The sequence below is a fragment of the Mobula hypostoma genome, chromosome 11 (assembly GCF_963921235.1).
Source record: "Mobula hypostoma chromosome 11, sMobHyp1.1, whole genome shotgun sequence".
NCBI classification, from domain to species: Eukaryota; Metazoa; Chordata; class Chondrichthyes; order Myliobatiformes; family Myliobatidae; genus Mobula; species Mobula hypostoma.
In genome coordinates, this window is record NC_086107.1 from 86,315,646 (window position 1) to 86,334,709 (window position 19,064).

The 19,064-nt window shown below is 44.1% G+C and overlaps 1 protein-coding gene across 6 annotated transcripts in view; it reads right to left on the reverse strand.

Annotated features, from left to right (window-relative positions):
- The window catches only part of LOC134353890 (uncharacterized), a 90,515-nt gene extending 75,523 nt beyond the window's left edge, over window positions 1-14,992 (reverse strand). The window contains exon 1 of one of the 6 annotated variants that reach the window (XR_010019696.1): window positions 14,757-14,992. The gene's annotated coding sequence lies outside the window, so the exon portion shown is untranslated. Of the gene's footprint in view, window positions 1-7,946; window positions 8,632-10,405; window positions 14,112-14,585 lie in introns of those variants that run through there. The other 5 variants (XR_010019697.1, XR_010019698.1, XM_063062405.1 and 2 more) reach the window with 5 other exon arrangements.
- Window positions 14,993-19,064: the final 4,072 nt, after the last annotated feature.

The following is a 19,064-nucleotide window of genomic DNA, read 5'->3' on the forward strand; positions in this document are numbered from 1 at the left end:
GTTTGATGACCAGGGGGGAATGGGATGCGAGATTTCTAAGTCCACTGTTGACACAGAAACAGAGGAAGGAAATCATTGTGATTCTGTATGAAGAAAACAGACGGCACTTGGCCTTTACTGCACAGGGAGTGGAGTTTAGGAATGGGGCAGTGTAGTTACCATTGTACACGGTGTTGGTGAGGCCACTCATGCTTTTAATCCCTGACCTAAAAGAAACAATAAGAGTGACATTGGAGGCAGTCCTGAGGAGATTCACCACGGAAATTCCTGGGATGTTTGATCAGCAGAGGTGAGACAATTTGGGCACGAATTTAGAATATATTCACATACGATCCTGAGGGGAATTGATCGAGCATCCCTCCATCAGTGAGAGAGCCATGGACAGGGATCGATTGCTGCTAAATAAAGGGTCAGTCATTTCAAACAGAGGCGCGTGGAAAGTTCTGCAATTCTGTCCGAGTGTATGATCTCTGGGATTCTCTGTTCCAGTTGGAGGAGAGGCCAGGTGACTGGGTATATTTGAGGTCGGAGATAGATAAAAGTTTAAGGGAGCAAGGAACTGAGGGGTAGGGGAACAGGCACAAGAGCTGGGATCGCTGTAGATTAACCCCAATCTTGCTATATAACCATAAAACTGTGCGGTATACAAGCAGAATTTGATTATTCAGCCCATCAAGTTTGCTCCACTATTCTATCTTGGCTGATTTATTATCCCTCTCAACCCAATTCTCCTGCCTTCTCCCCATAACCTTTGATGCCCTCACTAATCAAAAACCTATCAACCTCTACTTTCATATACCCAATGATTTGGCCTTCACAGCTGCCTGTGGCACTGACTTCCACACATTCACCACTTTTCTGGCCTAAAGGAATTCCTCCTCATTCCTGTTCTAATGGGATGTCTCTCTATTCTGAGGCTTTGCCCTGTGATCCGAGATTCCCTCACTATAGGAAACATCCTCTCCACATCCACTTAAGCAGCCCAAACTTGCTCACAATATTCTGAGCGCAGTCTGACCAATGCCTTATAAAGTTTCAGCATTACATCCTTCTAGTCCCCTCAGAATAAATGCTAACATTACATTTGTGTCACTTATGGACATGTAATCAGTCCATGTATGTAAGCCAATCTTATGTAATGTTTTCATTATGCATTTACATGTTTACATGATGCATTAGATATGGAGCAACAATCATTTCACTCTCTTTTTACACTTGTTTACTGAAGAATGACAATAAACAGTCTTGAAACTTGAATCTTCTGGCCCCCTTGAAATGAGAAGTGCCTATGCAGCTTTGTTTTCTGGATTTTTCCCCCATTTAGAAAATAGCCTTTGATTTTCTTTCTTTAGTCCATATAGGCCAGGTGACCTAAGTTCACCCGTTATTTCTTGCCCCCCATTAGTACCTCTCCAGTATCATTTTCAAATGGACTGACATCCATTCTCATCTCTCTTTTGCTCTTTATATTTCTGAAAAAAAATTGTGTGGTATCCTCCTTTATAGGAGGGGTGATTGATAAGTTCGTGGCCTACAGTAGAAGGAGTCAATTTTAGAAAACCTAGCACATTTATTTTTCAATATAGTCCCCTCCTACATTTGCACACCTAGTCCAGTGGTCGTGCAGCATACGGATCTTGGACCACCAGAAAGTGTCCACAAATGGGTGATTGATAAGTTCGTGGCCCAAGGTAGAAGGAGGTGAGTTATATGCGCATGCAGGTCAACTCTTTGAGTGATTATGCAGAAAGTTTGAAGTTAATAACTCAGCTCCTTCTACCTTAGGCCACAAACTTATCAATCACCCCTTGTATTATTGGCTAGCATCTTTTCTCTCTCTTATGTTTTTTTCAGTTGACTTCTGTTGCTTCCCAATCCTCTAACTTCCCACTAATTTTTGCTCTATTATATGCCCTCTCTTTGGTGTTTATGTTGGCTTTGACTTCTCTTGTTAGCCACAGTTGTGTCATATTGCCTTTAGAATACTTCTCACTATTTGGGATGTGTACATCCTATGCTTTCCTAATTGCTTCCAGAAATTCCAGTCACTGCTGCTCTGCCATCATCCATGCCAGTGTTCTTTTCCTATCAATTTGGGCCAACTCCTCTCTCATGCCTCTCTAATTCCCTTTACTCCACTGTAGTAATGATACATCTAACTTCAGCTCCTTCCCAAATTGCAGGGTAAATTCGGTCATATTATGATCAATTCCCCCTAAGGGTTCCTTTACATTAAGCTCTCTAATCAATTCTGGTTCGTTGCACAACACCCAATCCAGAAAGCTGATCCCATAGTGGGCTCAACTACGAGCTGCTTCAAAAAGCCATCTCGTAGGCATTCTACAAATTCCCCCTCTTGGGATCTAGCACCAACCTGATTTTTCTCAAACTGCCTGCATACTGAAGTCCCCCATGACTATTATAACATTACCTTTTTGCCATGCAATTTTTATCTTCTGTTTTAATTTGTAGAACACATCTTTACTACTGTTTGGGGATCTGTATATAACTCACATCAGGGTTTTTTTTAAACGCTTGCAGTTCCTTAGTTCTACCCATATTGATTCAATACCTTCCAACCCTACATCACCTCTTTCTAATTAATGATGTGATTTCTTTATTTTTACCAACAGAGCCATCCAGCCTCCTCTGCCTACCTGCTTGTCCTTTTGGTACAATTTGTAGCCTTGGATGTTAAGCTCCCAGCTATAATCTTCTTTCAGCCGTGATTCAGTGATATCCACAACGTCTGACATGCCAATCTGTAACTGTGCTACAAGTTCATTTACCTTATTCCATGTACTGTGCACATTCAAAAATAAAACCATCATTCCTGTATTCACTCTTTTTGATTTTGTCCACTTTACGGTTGACTGCAAATTCTCCCTGTCATAGGCCTCTCATTGCTAGCAGTGTCACTGTACACTGCCTCTATTTGTAAACCAACTACCTCATCTTCAGCACTATCACTCCAGTTCCCTTCCTCCTGCCAAGTTAGTTCAAACGCTCCCACACTTTCATAAAGAAGGAAACTAGCCAATAATATAAAAGAGGATACCAAAAGTTTCTTCAGATATATAAAGTGTAAAAGAGAGGCAAGAGTAAATATTGGATTACTGGAAACTGATGGTGAAGAGGTAATAATGGGCAACAAGGAACAGGTGGATGAATTGAATCAGTATTTTGGATTAGTCTATGCAAATGTTATTCCACTCTTTAAGAAGGGAGGAAGGCAGCAGAAAGAAAATTATAGACCAGTTAGCCTGACCTCAGTGGTTGGGAAGATGTTAGAATCAATTGTTAAGGATGAGGTGGAGTACTTGGTGACACAGGACAAGATAGGACAAAGTCAGCATGGTTTCCTTCAGGGAAAATCCTGCCTGGCAAACCTGTTGGAATTCCTTGAGGAGATTGCAAGTAGGATATATAAAGGGGATGCAGTGGATGTTGTATATTTGAACTTTCAGAAGGCCTTTGACAAGGTGTCACACATGAGGCTGCTTACCAAGTTACCGATAGTATTACAGGAAAGTTACTAACGTGGTGAGAGCATTGGCTGATTGGTAGGAGGCAGCGAATTGAAATAAAAGGATCCTTTTCTGGTTGGCTGCCAGTGACTAGTGGTGTTCCGCTAGTTGGGACCACTTCTTTTTATGCTGTATATAAATGATTTAGATGATGGAATAGATGGCTTTGTTGCCAAGTTTGCACTTGATACAAGGATTGGTGGAGGGAAAGGTACTGTTGAGGAAACAGGTAGGATGTAGAAGGACTTAGACAGATTAGGAGAATGGCCAAGAAAGTGGCAAATGGAATACAATGTTGGAAAATGCATGGTCATGCACTTTGGTAGTAGAAATAAATGTGCAGACCATTTTCTAAACGGGACTAAATCCAGGAATCTGAGATGCAGAGGGACTTGGGAATCCTTGTGCAGAACACCCTGAAGGTTAACTTGCAGGTTGAATTGGTGGTGAGGAAAGCAAATGCCATGTTAGTGTTCATTTCAAGAGGACTAGAATACAGGAGCAAGGACGTGATGCTGAGGATTTATAAGGCACTGGTGAGGCCTCACCTTGAGTATTGTGAACAGTTTTGGGCCCCTCATCTTAGAAAAGATGTGCTGGCATTGGAGAAGGTCCAGAGGAGGTTCACAAGGATGATTCCAGGAATGAAAGGGTTATCGTATGAGGAATGTTTGATGGCTCTGGGTCTGTACTTGCTGGAATTCGGAAGGATGAGGGGAAGCTCATTGAAATCTTTCGGATGTTGAAGGGCCTAGACAGAGTAGATGTGGAAAAGATGTTTCTCATGGTGGGAGAGTCTAGAACAAGAGGGCACAGACTCAGGATAGAGGGGCACCCTTTCAAAACAGAGATGCGGAAAAATTATTTTAGCCAAAGGGTGGTGAGTTTGTTGCCACATACAGCTGTGGAGGCCAGGTCGTTAGGCATATTAAAGGCAGAGATGGTTAAGTTCTTGATTGGACATGGCATCAAAGGTTATGGGGAGAAGGCCAGGAACTGGAGTTGTGGAGATCAAAAAAAAGGATCAGCCATGATTGAATGGCGGAGCAGACTCAATGGGCCAGATGGCCAAACTCTGCTCCTATGTCTTCTGGTCTTCACTGTGGAAGACACTAGCCATATGCTTGAATTTTGAGAGTGCTGAAGCAGAAGCGAGTGAAGTTGCATTACTACTAGTGAGAAGATGCTTGGGGAACTGCAAGGTCTGAAGGTAGATAAGTCACCTGGATTAGATGGTCTACAACCCAGGACTCTGAAAAAGGTGACTGAAGAGATTGTGGAGGCATTAGCAATGATCTTTCAGGAATCAGTCGATTCTGCCATGGTTTGAGAGGAATGGAAAATTGCAAATGTCACTCCACTCTTCAAGAAGGAAGAGAGGCAGAAGAAAGTAAATTACAGGCCAGTTAGTCTGACCTCAGTGGTTGGGAAGATGTTGGAGTCATTTATTAAGGATGAGGTCTCAGGGTACTTGGATGCACTTGATAAAATAGGCTTTAGTCGGCATGGTTTCCTCAAGGGAAAATCAGGCCTGACAAATCTGTTGGAATTCTTTGAAGAAATAACAAGCAGGATAGACAAAGGAGAATCAGCTGATGTTGTGTACTTGGATTTTCGGAAAGCCTTTGACAAGGTATCACACATGAGGCTGCTTAACAAGCTAAGAGCGCATTTCTTAGCACAGATAAAGCAGTGGCTGATTGGCAGGAGGCAAAGAGTGGGAATGAAGGGGGCCTTTTCTAGCTGGCTCTGGAATGGTTCTGGAAGACTAAAAAATTACAAATGTCACTTCACTCTTCAAGAGGGAGAGAGGCAGAAGAAAGGAAATTATAGGCCAGTTAGCCTAACCTCAGTGGTTGGGAAGATGTTGGAATTGTTTGTTAAGGATGTGGTTTCAGGGTACGTTGAGGTACTTGGATTTTCAGAAGGCCTTTGATAAGGTACCAGGGTATGTTGAGGTACCTGGATTTTCGGAAGGCCTTTGATAACTGCTTAACAAGTTAACAGCCCATGGTATTACTGGAAAGGTAACAACATGGATAGAACATTGGATGTTGGACAGGAGGCAAATAGTGGGAATAAAAGGCCTTTTCTGGTTGACTGACAAACTAATGATGCTCCTCAGGGATCTGTGTTGGGACTGCTTCTTTTTGCATTATGTGTCGATGATTGAAATAATGGTTCTGTGGCCAGGTTTCTGGACAATACAAAGATATATAGAGGGGCAGGTAGTTATGAGGAAGCAGAGCGGCTACAGAACAACTAAGACAGATTAGGAGAAGGAGCAAAGTGGTATATGGAATGCAGCATCAGGAAGTATATGGTCATGCACTTTCGTAGAAGAAATAAAGTGTAGACTATTTTCTAAATGGAGAGAAAATACAAGAAACTGAGGTCCAAAGAGACTTGGAAGTCCCTGTGCGGGATTCCCTGAAGGTGAATTTGCAGGTTAAGTCTGTGGTGAGGAAGGTAAATGCGATGTTAGCTTTCCTTTCAAGGGGACTAGAATATAGAAGTAAGGATGCAATAATGAGGCTTTATAAAGCACTGGTGAGGTCTCACTTGGATTATTGAGAGTAGTTTTGGTCCCTTATCTAAGAAAAGATGTGCTGACATTGGAGAGGGTTCAAAGAAGTTCACAAAAATGGTTCCAGGATTGAAAGGCTTATCATATGAAGAGTGTTTGATGGCTCTGGTCCTGTACTCACTGGAATTCAGAAGAATGAAAGGGGATCTCATTGAAATCCACTGAGTGTTGAAAGGGTTTGATAGAGTGGGTATAGAGAGGATATTTCTTATGGTGTGAGAATCTAAGACCAGAGGACACAGTTTCAGAATAAAGGAATGTACATTTTGAACAGAGAGGAGAAGGAATTTTTTTCAGCCAGAGAGTGGTGTATCTATGGAATTTGTTGCCACGGACAGCAGTGGTGGCCAAGTAAGCGGGTATATTTAAGCCAGAGGTTGATAGATGTTTGATTAGTCAGGGTACAAAATGATATGGGGAGAAGGCAGGGAGTTGGGGCTGAAAGGGTAATGGATCAGCTTTGATAAAATGGCAGAGCAAAATAGTTGGGCCAAATTGTCTAATTTTGCACCCATAAGTTATGGTTTTATAATCCAATTTGAGAGGTCATGAAGATGGAGGGGTCTGAAAATTCTTCCCCCTTAAAATGTGAGCTGGTCCTACTCCTTGTACTCTGACCAACTATACAGCTTGTCCACCAATCCCAGCATGGGATGGGGCAGGTGGAGGGACCTCCTACAGTAGCCCTCACCAAGAAATAAATATAGTGCAGTTGAATATGTGGTTTAGTAGCTGGTGCAGGAGAGAGGGCTTCAGGTACATGTATTGCTGACTCCTTTCAAGGCCAGGTGGGACCTGTATCAGAGGGACAGGTTGCACCTAAGCTGGAGGAGAAACAACATCCTTGCAGGAAGGTTCGCTGGTGCTGTTCCTGGTTGGCGGAGTTTAGAGTGTGAGGGAGTTGGAAAGGTTCTGGATACAAACAGCAGATGCAGGGATTGTCTGGAAGGTAGAGGTTACTCCAGGGATAGGTTCAGGAACATGATGGTGCAAGGAAGTTTATTTCAGTCCAAGGACAGGGATTGGGATAAGGGTAGCAGGCAAAGTCATGGGAAAAGTAGCCGTGCCAGAAACAGGAGATGGGTAGGGGGAAGGGAGCATCCCAGAGATGGGGGATAAGGAGGGGAAAGATGGTGCCCCAGAGACAGGGGATGGGGAGAGCAAAGGGAGCATCCCAGAGATGGGGCCGTGTAGGAGGGAAGGGGGTATTGCTGAGATGGGGTGTGGAGGGCATCCCAGATACATGGGGAAGGACTGATGGTACTGAGCCAAAGACAGGGTGTGTGGGGGGGAGGGAGGCATCCTGGAAATGGAGAGGGAGTGGTTGTCCCAAGAGCGGGTGCTCCAGTAAACAGGAGGGGGCCAATCCTGAGACGTGACCGGGGCAGGAATTGGGGCAAAAGGAGGAGGAAGGGGAGGTGTCGTCCCAGAGACACGGAGTGTGTATGAAGAGTCCCAGAAGGGGGGCATCACTCGGATGACAGTGGGGATATCAGGAACGAAGATGGGGGTTGGGGTTGGTTCAGTTGCAGAGACTGGAAGGCTGGGGGTGGGGGAGTACTGGAATGGGGGTGTGGGGTAGAGGGTGTGTCTCAGAGTCAGGTTGGAAAATGTGTCAAGGATAGGTGGAGGGTGAAGGGGTGATTGACAGTGGTGAACTCAGTAATGGCAATACCCATTAATGTCAAGGGTAGGTGATTCGACTTTCTCGCTGGAAGTTGTTGGTGTGTGGAATTTTTGTGGTGTGAATGCTGTAGGTCAATCGTTACCCAAGGCAGAAGTGTTTATTATCATAATACACTCAGACAAGTGAGAAGAAACCGTGATCTCACTTGGTAGAAGGATCCAGAACTAGATGATGTTCAACAGAGTCCATCTGTTAAAGAACCAAAAGCGATGAAAATAGTTTATTTATCCCTTTCAGCTCCAAATGGTATTTAATTCACTGCAAGTTGGGCCTAGATCTTTCTTTTAGGCCTCTTTCAACTATTCCTATTATCTGCTGAGGTATGGACATCAGCTAGTTCTGGACATTGGACCTGATCTCAAAGTTCCACTTCAATTGGTAGAAAATTGCTTATCTACTTATAGAAACATTATAAGTAACTGGGAACTATATGTTTTGCCCGAGTCCCAGATCCTTGGATTTAGATAGAAAGATCCCAGCTGTGCCTGAGGTCCAGTGCATTTCGTCCCAGAGCCATGTGTCCACTGACCCCATAGACGCGTTTCGGCACAACTCTGGCCTCTCGGCACCCTTACTCGGCTCGCAGTTATAGTACATAGTGAAGGTCACAGATTTCTGGGCAAGAGCGGGTGCCATTGAAAGCACTTATAAGCATTACCTCCCCTCAGCCAAATAGCACCTATCTAGTCAATATTTTTAATGAGAACTCAGTAGCCAGTTCAACACAACCAGCTCCCACAAGCAATATCCTCAATGTCAACAGGGATTGTGTGTGTCAACCTAAAATTTTCCCTCTGTTAATCAGCTGCTAAATATTGCCACTCTGTCATTGTCGCCACGCTGCCCCCCCCCCAAGCTTGGTTTCCCCACTCCTCATCACGTGCTCCTACCCTGACCACTATCTGGAGCCCCAAGCCCTGCCCTGTGCTGACCCATCTCTGGTTTCTGACTCTGCTTCATTGAACATCCAACTACTGGTTCTCCATTCTGTTTTCAGACTTGAAGGGACAGTAATATATTCTAACACGGCCCTTTAGAAGCAGTGAAAATGACCCGTAACATTAAAATGAGCAGGGAATAAGGAGGTTAATGTCATGCTTCCTTGGCCGAGAGAATTGAGGGACGAAGAAAATGTCAGACACAGCTGCAGTCAGCTTGGCTACTTCAGACAGCAGGAAATTCAAGGGAAACCTCTTTACCCGCAGAGTGCTGACTGTTTGGAACCCATCACCACAGGGAGAGCAAGAGGTGAACAGCAGGGATGGATTTATATGGACTGTTGTGGAACAGAAACACTGGCAGGAACCAGCTGGGATGAGTTGACTCCCAGTCTACACTGGGTGTAAACACAAAATAATCTGCAGATGCTGGGGTCAAAGCAACACTCACAACACGCTGGAGGAACTCAGCAGGTCGGGCAGCATCCGTGGAAAAGATTGGTTGACGTTACGGGCCGGAACCCTTCATCACGAAGGGTTCCAGCCCATAACGTCGACTGCTTTTCCACGGATGCTGCCCGACCTGCTGAGTTCCTACACTGTGTGTGTTGTAGATTTACTCGGTACTTGAGACAAGAGTTTGAAATTGAATGATTGAGATCCAGAATATTAAACTCCAGTGCTATTGAAGGTGAACATCAGCAGAAACTCCTCCCAGTCCCAGTGACTAGGGTGCAGAACTGGATGTGATGAACAGCAGCAATAATTGCGAAGCTTGACACCAACAATCACTCGTGAACTTGCCTCTGGATTCAGCAACTGTGATGGTTAAAAATCCAGCATGCAGCTTATTTAAGTGTTTTCCCCAGTGTGAACTCGGTAGTGTGCCTTAAGGTTGGACGACCGAGTGAATCCCTTCCCACATTCAGAGCAGGTGAACGGCCTCTCCCCAGTGTGAACTCGCTGGTGTCTCTGTAGGTGGGATGACTGAGTAAACACCTTCCCACGGAAATGATAGGATCTTTTAAGACTCTTGGATAGGTACATGGAGCTTTAAAAAAATAGAGGACTATGCGTAAACCTAGGTAATTTCTAAGGTAAGGACATGTTCGGCACAGCTTTATGGGCTGAAGGGCCTGTATTGTGCTGTAGGTTTTCTATGTTTTTCTACCTCACAATTATCTGGGTTAAACTCCACCCGACACTCTTTGTCCATATCTGCCAGTCTTCTACACCATCTACAACTCTACCAATCTTGGTGTCATCCAAAAACTTAGTAACCCATCCTTCTACATTTTCATCCGAGTCATTTATATACATCACAGACAGCAAAAGTGACAGCACAAATCCCTGTGAGACATCAGTAATTACAGACGTCCAGTTTGAAAATGTCCCTTGAACCACTACTTCTATGCACAAGCCAGTTCTGGATCCAAACAGCCAATGTCCACTACCTTACCCTCATCAATCTCTCTCGTCACCTTGTCAAAAAACTCAGTCAAGTGGATTTCCAAATGCTCATTTACCCCATCCCTAAGAACATTCTCCAGCAATTTCCCTGCAATTGATGTGAGACTCAACAGTCTTTAGTTCCCAGGATTTTCCCTTATTTCCTTCTTAAACAGAGGTACAACATTAGTGAATTGGCAGTCCTCTGGAACCTCACCTGTGCTAGAGAGGACTGAAAGATACTGGTTGAGGAAATGTTGACTGTTTATTTATTTCCATAGAGGCTGCCTGACCTGCTGAGTTCCTCCAGCATTTTGTGTGTGTTGCTCTGGATTTCCAGCATCTGCAGACATTCTAGTGTTCATCAAATTCACTGACTTTTTTTTTGTCTGTATCCAAAGAATGAAGGCCATATTAACAGACACCAAAGATGAGCACGTACACTAAAAACAGAATACTGCAGTGCTACATTTATTCTATCCTGACTTATGGAAGTGAATGCTGGACCATTTCTCCAGCAATGGAAGAGAGACTAGAAGCAGCTGAATTATGGTTCTACAGGAGAATGTTAAAAATATCATGGACCACACACACATCAAATGAAGAAGTTCTCAGAAGAGCCCAAGCAGTTCGATCACTCATACCAACAATAAGAGAAAGACAACTCAGATTCCTAGGACACATCATGTGGAAAGATGAACTAGAAGAACTCATACTCTCTGGAAAGATTGATGGGAGTAAACCCAGAGGAAGACCTTGGCTTATGTACATCAAAAGCATAGCCAGGTGGCTACACACCGAGGAAATGGAAGCATCCAAAGATGAGGGATAGATCTATATGGAAAACCATGGTCACCAACGTCCACATCGGATATGGTACCTAGACAGACAGACAGTATCCAAAGAGGCCATTTCTGCCCATCTTCAATCTGCGACTTTAGCTCTATTTAATGTTGGGGCAAAATTGCAGTCAAAGTGAAACAGGGGACCAAAATCGAAAGTGGCGATGAAAACAGGATTGAAGGTGTTATATTTCAATGTACACAGTATGTGGATTAGGTTAGATGACTTTGTAGCGCAGTTGGAGATTGACAGGCCTGATGTTGTAGGCATCGCTGGGTCATGGCTGAAAGAAGATCATAGTTGGCAGCTTAACATCCAAGGATACACATTGTATCAAAAGGGCAGACAGGGGTGGCTGTTTTGTCAAAAAGTTAAATCAAATCATTAGAAAGAGGTGACATAGGATCAGAATTGATGTAGAATCGTTACAGGTAGAGTTAAGAAAATGCAAGACTAAAAAGACTCTGATGCGAGTTATATACAGGCTTCTGGAGAGAAACCAGGATGTGGGCTACAAATTATAATGCAAGCAAATGAATGTAAAAGGAGCAATGTTGCAATTGTCATGGGGGATTTCAATATGCAGGTGGATTGGGAAAATTAGGTTGGTGCTGGATTCGAAAGAGGAGGAATTTGTAGAATGGCTACGAGATGGTTTTTGAGAGCAGCTTCTGGTAGAGCCTACAAGGGGAATCACATTTGTGGATTGGGTGTTATGTAATGACCCAGATTTGATTGTGAAGCTTAGGTAAGCAAACAAAGTAGGAGCCAGTGATCATAATGTGATAGAATTCACCCTGCAGTTTGGGAGGGAGAAGATAAAGTCAGATGCTCAGTATTACAGTGAAGTAATGGGAATTGCAGAGGCATGAGAGAGGAGGCAGCCAAAGTTGGTTGTAAGGGAACACTAGCAGAGACAATGATAGAAGAGCAATAGCTGCAGTTTCTGGGAGCAATTCAGAAGGTGCAGGATAGATGCATCCCAAATTGAAGTATTCTAAAGGTAGGATGAGGCAACTTTGGTTGACCAGGGAAGTCAAAGACAGCATAAAAGCAAAAGAGAGGAAGGTAGAAGACTGGGAAGTTTTTAAGAACTAACAGAGGCAACTAAAAAAAAGCCATAAAGGGGAATAAAAAGAGAATTATGAAGGTGAGCTAGTCAATAATATGAAAGATGATACAAAGTTTTTTTCAGATATATAAACAGTAAATGAGTGACGAGAGTGGATATTGGACTGCTGGAAAATGACGCTGGAGAGGTAGCAATGGGGAACAACATAACAGCAGAGGAGCTTAACTATTTCACTGTGGATGAAGCTAGCCAAATGCCAGAAATGAGTGTGTCGGGGGGGGGGGGGGCCCAGAAGTGAGTGCCATTGTTATTACTAAAGAGAACATGCCTGGGAAGCTGAAAAGTCTGAATGTACACAAGTCACCTGGACCAGGTGGACTACAGCCCGGGTTCTGAAAAAGGTGGTTGAAGTAACTGTGGAGGCATTAATGATCTTTCAAGAAGCAATGGATTCTGGCATAGAAACATAGAAAATAGGTGCAGGAGTAGGCCATTCGGCCCTTCGAGCCTGCACCGCCATTCAGTATGATCATGGCTGATCATCCAACTCAGAACCCTGTACCTGCCTTCTCTCCATACCCCCTGATCCCTTTAGCCACGAGGGCCATATCTAACTCCCTCTTAAATATAGCCAATGAACTGGCCTCAACTGTTTCCTGTGGCAGAGAATTCCACAGATTCATCACTCTCTGTGTGAAGAAGTTTTTCCTAATTTCGGTCCTAAAAGGCTTCCCCTTTATCCTCAGAGGACTGGTAAATTGCAAATGTCATTCCACTATTCAAGGGAGAGAAGAATAAGAAAGGAAATTAGTGGCCAATTAGTCTGACCACAGTGGTTGGGAAGACGTTGGGGATTATTATTAAGAATGAGGTTTTGGGGTACTTGAAGGCACATGATAAAATAGGCCAAAGTCATCAAGGGGATACCTTGCCTGATAAATCTACTGGAATACTTTGAGGAAATAACTGGCAGGATAGACAAAGGAGTCAATATATGCTGTTTATTTGGATTTTCAGAAGGCCCTTCACAAGGATTCACACACGAGGCTGCTAAACACAAGAAGCAGCCATGGTATTGCAGGAGAGACACCAGCACGGATAGAAGGTTTGGTGACTGGCAGGAGGCAAACAGTGGGAATAAAGGGGGCCTTTTCTGGCTGGCTACCAGCGACTAGTAGTGTTCCAGATGGGTCTATGTTGAGACCTCTTTTTACATGATATGGCCAAGCTGGCAGATGATATGAAGATAGCTGTGGGCGGGGGTTGGCAGGTAGTGCTGAGAAAGCAGGGTGTCTGCAGATTGGGAGAATAGACAAAGTGGTGGATGGAATAGAGTTGGGAAGTAATGGTCATGCACTTTGGTAGAAGAAATAGAAGTATAGACTATTTTCTAAACAGTGAGAAAAATTCAAAAATCAGAGGTGCAAAGGAACTTGGGAGTCCTCGTGCAGGATTTTCTAGAAGTTAATTTGCAGGTTGAGTCAGTGGTAAGGAAGGCAAATGCAATGTGAGCATTCATTTTGAGAAGATTAGGATACAAAAGCAAGGATGTTATGCTGAGGCATCGGTCAGACTGCATCCGGATATTCTGAGCAGTTTTGGACCCTCAACTAATAAAAGATGTGCTGGCATTGGAGAGGGTCCAGGGGTGTTTCATGAGAATTATCTCAGGAATGAAGGGGTTAAAATGCATGAGGAGATTTTGATGGCTCTATACTTGTACTTGCTGGAGTTTAGAAGAATGAAGAGCGATCCCATTGCATCCTTTTGAATACTGAAAGGCCTCCATACAGTGGATGTGGAGAGGATGTTCCCTATGGGGGGGGGGGCGGGGGAAGAGTCTGGACCAGAGGGCTGTATCTCAAAATTGAAACATATCCATTTAGAACAGAGATAGGAAAATATCCTTTAACAGAAGATGATGAATTTGTGGAATTCATTGCCACAGACAGTTGAGGAGGCCAAGTCATTAAGGTGGAGATTAATGGGTATCGGGTTCCTGATTAATTACTCCAACACCCCCCCACCCACCCAGGTGATTTACAGTGGTGAACTCATTAACAGCAATGACAATGAATATGAGGGCAGAAGTCTTCCTCATTGGAGAGCGGCACATTTGTAACATGAAAGCTACAGGTCACTTGTCACCCAGGACACAGGTGTTTGATATTATGTACCCAGAGAGAATGGAACAAGACATGTTCTTGCTGGTAGAAAGGTCCAGAACAAGAGGAGGTTGAACGAAGCTGATTTTCTCAAGAACTAAAGCTGATGGAAGGTTTTGCTTTCCCTCCCCCACCCCATTCAGCACTAATTGACATTTTCATTGACTAGAAGGTTGATTCTTCATCAACAATTAACCTGGAACTATGTTTTGTTCCGGGTTCCTAATGCTTGGAGTTCGAGACCTGGAACCCGGCAGTGTCTGAGAGGTCCATCCGCTCTCTACCAGTACTGACGGGAAAAGCCCTAGTAGTGTTACCTATGGCTGCTCCTTTACCCAGAAATCCCCACGAGCGAGAGACCCATCTATCCGTCGTGGACCCAGCGATACGCATTGCGTCACAAAATGGCGCCAGCACCTTCGCACAACAACAGTAAGCTCTCGGGGGCCCGGGTACGGAGTGTGGGTCCAAAAGAGAGGGAAACGAACCGGACTGTCCTGGGGTGCGCTGCCACGTTGTGTCCGGATCTCACAACAATTGTCCTTCAGTCGCGGTGAAGACGCCGGTGAGAAGAAATCCCCACCCAGAGTCTGCTCCTACCTGCGGTCGATCCTCTGGAGCCTCTTGTCAACCGAACGCATGCGCGATTTTCTGCTACCTTTACGCCTGCGCATTTGATAGCTGGGTCACTGACGGCGAATTCTAAGTCCTCGAGGTTTCTGGGTAGGCAAAGTCCCATTGAAAGTGTTCGTAAGCATCGCTTCTAGTCATATGCTTCAAAAATAGTCACCGTTTTTACGTAGAAAAAAACAGCAGCTATATTAACGCAACAAACTCCCACAAGCAACAGACATTCTGAGTGTGAAATGTCAAAGCCAACTCACTTAAAAATGCGGATATAAAACATAAGAGATCCTCCAGATGCCGCAAAAATACACACAAGGTACTGGAGGAAGTCCCAGACGAAGTGGAAGGTTCTTAGTCAATGTCAGGCAAATAAATATTAGAAAATACTAAAAGCGTAAATAACAAGCGCCACTTAAAAGTGGACCCAGAGAAGAGGATAATTTGCAAGTTGCTGAATTTAGTGTAAGTAATTCAGCGTAAATAATGCCTCATCTTCTACGTGGGAGAAACTGGTAAGAGCCTAGGGGTGGGCTCAGGGCACTTCAATAATCTCACAGAGGGAGACCAGAAGAAGACTTGTTAGCTGTTACGATATGCTTTCGACCACGCCAGCTCCCGGCGTTTAGAGACTCCGACTTTACGGAATATGGGTAGTTGGTGCGGCCCCTTTAAAGATTCAGGCCCACCCCGCTAATTGGCGGCCATGTTTTGGTGCCGGGCTTGCCATCTTCAAAGAGCACCCGAACTGAAGTGAAGAGGTTAAGCAACATAGGGATGAGGTTTTAAGTGAATACCCTAGTGTATTGGAAATCAGCTGAAGCAATGATGTAGAGTTTTCTTTGCGTGAATTTAAGAAGGCAGGTCCGATGTCTCCAGGAAAGGATGTTATAATTAAACATATGACTGAAAACTCTCTTGTGAATATTAGAATTTTTGGATCATATTTGTCGATTGGACCATCTTTTTCCTCATGGAAAACGGCCTATTCTAAAACCTGGGAAATCCCCAGTCAGATCCTTCTAGTTATAGACCAATATCATTAACATCCCGTTTGTGTAAACTTATGGAAAATTTGGTAATAGAGCGTTTGAATTTAGTTTGGAAAGGAGAGGTGATTAGCATTTCCACGCTGGAAAAACGAAGTATCAGTCACAGGAGATCTCAGCGTCGAGTTGTACTCCGAAATCCACGTAGAGATATTACAAGGTGACAGTCACGGAATATTCCTCAGCACAAATGGATACCACATAACACACCCGAATCTCTCTCTCGCTCTCCACCCCTCCCCCCCCAGCAGTCTGTCCGCATTTTTGTTATACTGACGTCATACTCCCGCCTCGTCCAGGCGCTTAAAGTGACACCCACAGTAAACGAAACCCGTGGTCACGTAACATAGAAAGTGCAAAAATGGGTCTATCTATCAATTGCAAAAAGACAGAATGTATGGTGATATCCAAAAAGGAGAATCCTATCTGCAAGCTGAGAATAAATGGGGAAAGACATAAAACAAGTACAGAACTTTTGCTACTTAGGAAGCTGGGTGACATCAGATGGCAGGTGCGACTTGGACATCAAAAGAAGAATAGAGATGGCAAAAGACACCTTTACGAGAATGAAGAGTATACTGACCAACACTAAACTAGGCATGACAGCCCGCCTCAGAGTATTGAAATGTTACGTTTATCCAGTTATGTTATATGGCTCAGAATGCTGGACAATATCTAGTAACATGAGGAAACGAATTGAAGCAGCAGAGATGTGGTTTTTGAGGAGGATGCAAAGAATATCATGGACGAAACGAATATCTAACGAGGATGTCATGAACAGAACAAGCACAAAAAGAGAAATAATGTATGAGATCATGAAAAGGGAACGTAACTTCATTGGACATGTGATTAGGAAAGAGGAGTTAGAATACACGGTAATTATAGGAAAGATTGAAGGGAAGAAAGCAAGAGGAAGACAAAGACAAATGATGATGGAGACAGCAGCCAGAGAACTGGAAATGAATACCAATGAACTGACCCACTTGACCCGAAACAGGAGTGTGTGGGCCATGGCAGTCAAACTCAAACTGGACATGGCACCTGATGATGATGATGAGATAGAGTATTTGTAGCCCTTTATTGTTTTATATTATGATTCATGATATTTTCTCTGCGATAGATACTGGGTTGAGTAAATCACTTTTTGCAGATGATGGAGCTTTGTGGATTAGAGGTAGAAATTTCCACGTAACTGTATATAAGGTGCAATTAACAATTAATAAGGTCGAACAGTGGGCAAGTATGTGGGGTTTTAAGATTTCAGTAGCTAAAACACAAGTTACGTGTTATACAAAATGGATCAATAGATCTGCCCTTGATTTGAAATGATATGGTCAAACTTTTGAAGTGTCAGTAGTAAGATTTCTCGGCATGTGGCTGGATAATAAGCTGACATGGAAGCGCCATACCAGTAAAATAATTGATAAGTATATAGGAGCACTAAATGTCCTCAGATGTCTATGTGAGTATACAGAGTCAGAATCAGGTTTATTATCACCGGCATGTGACGTGAAATTTGTTAACTTAGCAGCAGCAGTTCATGCGATACATAATCTAGCAGAGAGAACAAATAATAATAATAAAATAAAACAATAATAAATAAACAAGCAAATCAATTATGTATATTGAATAAATTTTAAGAAATGTGCAAAAAAGGAAATACTGTATATTAAAAAATTCTTGGGGTGCTACACGAAAATCTTAGTTGATCATTTATATTTGTTTGTACTTGCTTATGGATCAGCTTTATCTTCAATTTTAAAGTGTTTGGATGTAATACAAGCACATGCTTTAAGACTGTGTTGTGGTGCAGGAAGGTCGTCTCCTGGTTTGGCTTTACCCATACAGTTGCGGAAGGTGAAGTTGATGTTTGCACACTGGATTAATTTGAGGTGCAGAGAATAACCACCCTGTTAAAGGGATGTAGAGGACCGCTGGGAACATCACATGAAGAGTGTTTTTAGTTTTGAGTGGCTGGATTCTTATCACGTTAGGAATATGGGTTTGCTGGATTAGCCCACTGCAGAGTTCTCGGTAACCCCACCTTGTTATTTACCAATGAGTTTAGTTGATTGTAGTCAATCAGACGCCAGTGCTTCGAGCGTGGGTGCATCCATGACGTCTTCTTACGGGTGGGTAGGCGGAACAGGGTGTTGGTGATGACAAGGTCGTGTGTGGCACATGTCTTGAGGAGCAGAAGGCCGGTGTCGTTACACTTGCCAGTGCCGTGTCTTCCAATGATCCCTTCCCAGGTTTGGTAGTCTGTCCCTACTCTGGCATTGAAGTCCCCGAGAACCATGAGCTTCTCTGACCGTGGGATTGCTGAGATGAGGGCGTCGAGTTCTTCATAGAACTTGTCTTTAATGTCATCTGGGTTGGTCATGGTGGGAGCGTAGGCACTAATCAGCGTAGCACTCTTCTTGTTTGCAAGTGGGAGCTGAAGTGTCATCAGGCAGTCATTGATGCTCTCTGGGTGCTTGGTGAGTTTACGGGCGAGGTTAGAATTGATGGCAAATCCCACGCCTGGTTCTCATCGTTCAGCGCTGCTGCGACCGCTCCAGAAGAACGTGTATCCACCACTACGTTCTGTCAGCTGGCCCTTGTCTGCTAGGCAGGTTTTGCTGAGAGCTGCTATGTCCACGTTGTAGCGAGCTAGCTCTTTTGCAACCAGTGCAGTTCTTCTCTCTGGTCTGTCTGCCTTGATGTTATCTCGCAGAGTTCTCACGTTCCATGTGCCAAGGTTGAGCACCGTCACTTTCTTCTTCACTGTTGTAGGTCGACCGCTATGAGGGATCCCCACCAGCCGCGGTAAGCTGGCCAGGGTGAAGTGAAGCAGACTATGTTTGAGGCACCTTCTCCAGCCCATTCCTCCATGGAGGCGAGCAGAGTGATCCTAAAGAGGGCTGCTCAGACACCCAGGGGGCTGCTGAACTCAACTGCTACTTCAGTCCAGTAGAGAGCGACCCTATGCCCTGGGCCGCCTGTGTGCAGGTTTGTGACTACAGCTTCCAGTGTATCCGTACCTGCTGCTTCGCCACTCCCCCATCGCCACAGGACTTTAGGTTGCGCGTTGGGTTTGAAGTCATGACTTGCGCTTGACTTGGATTAAAGTGAGGGAGAGTT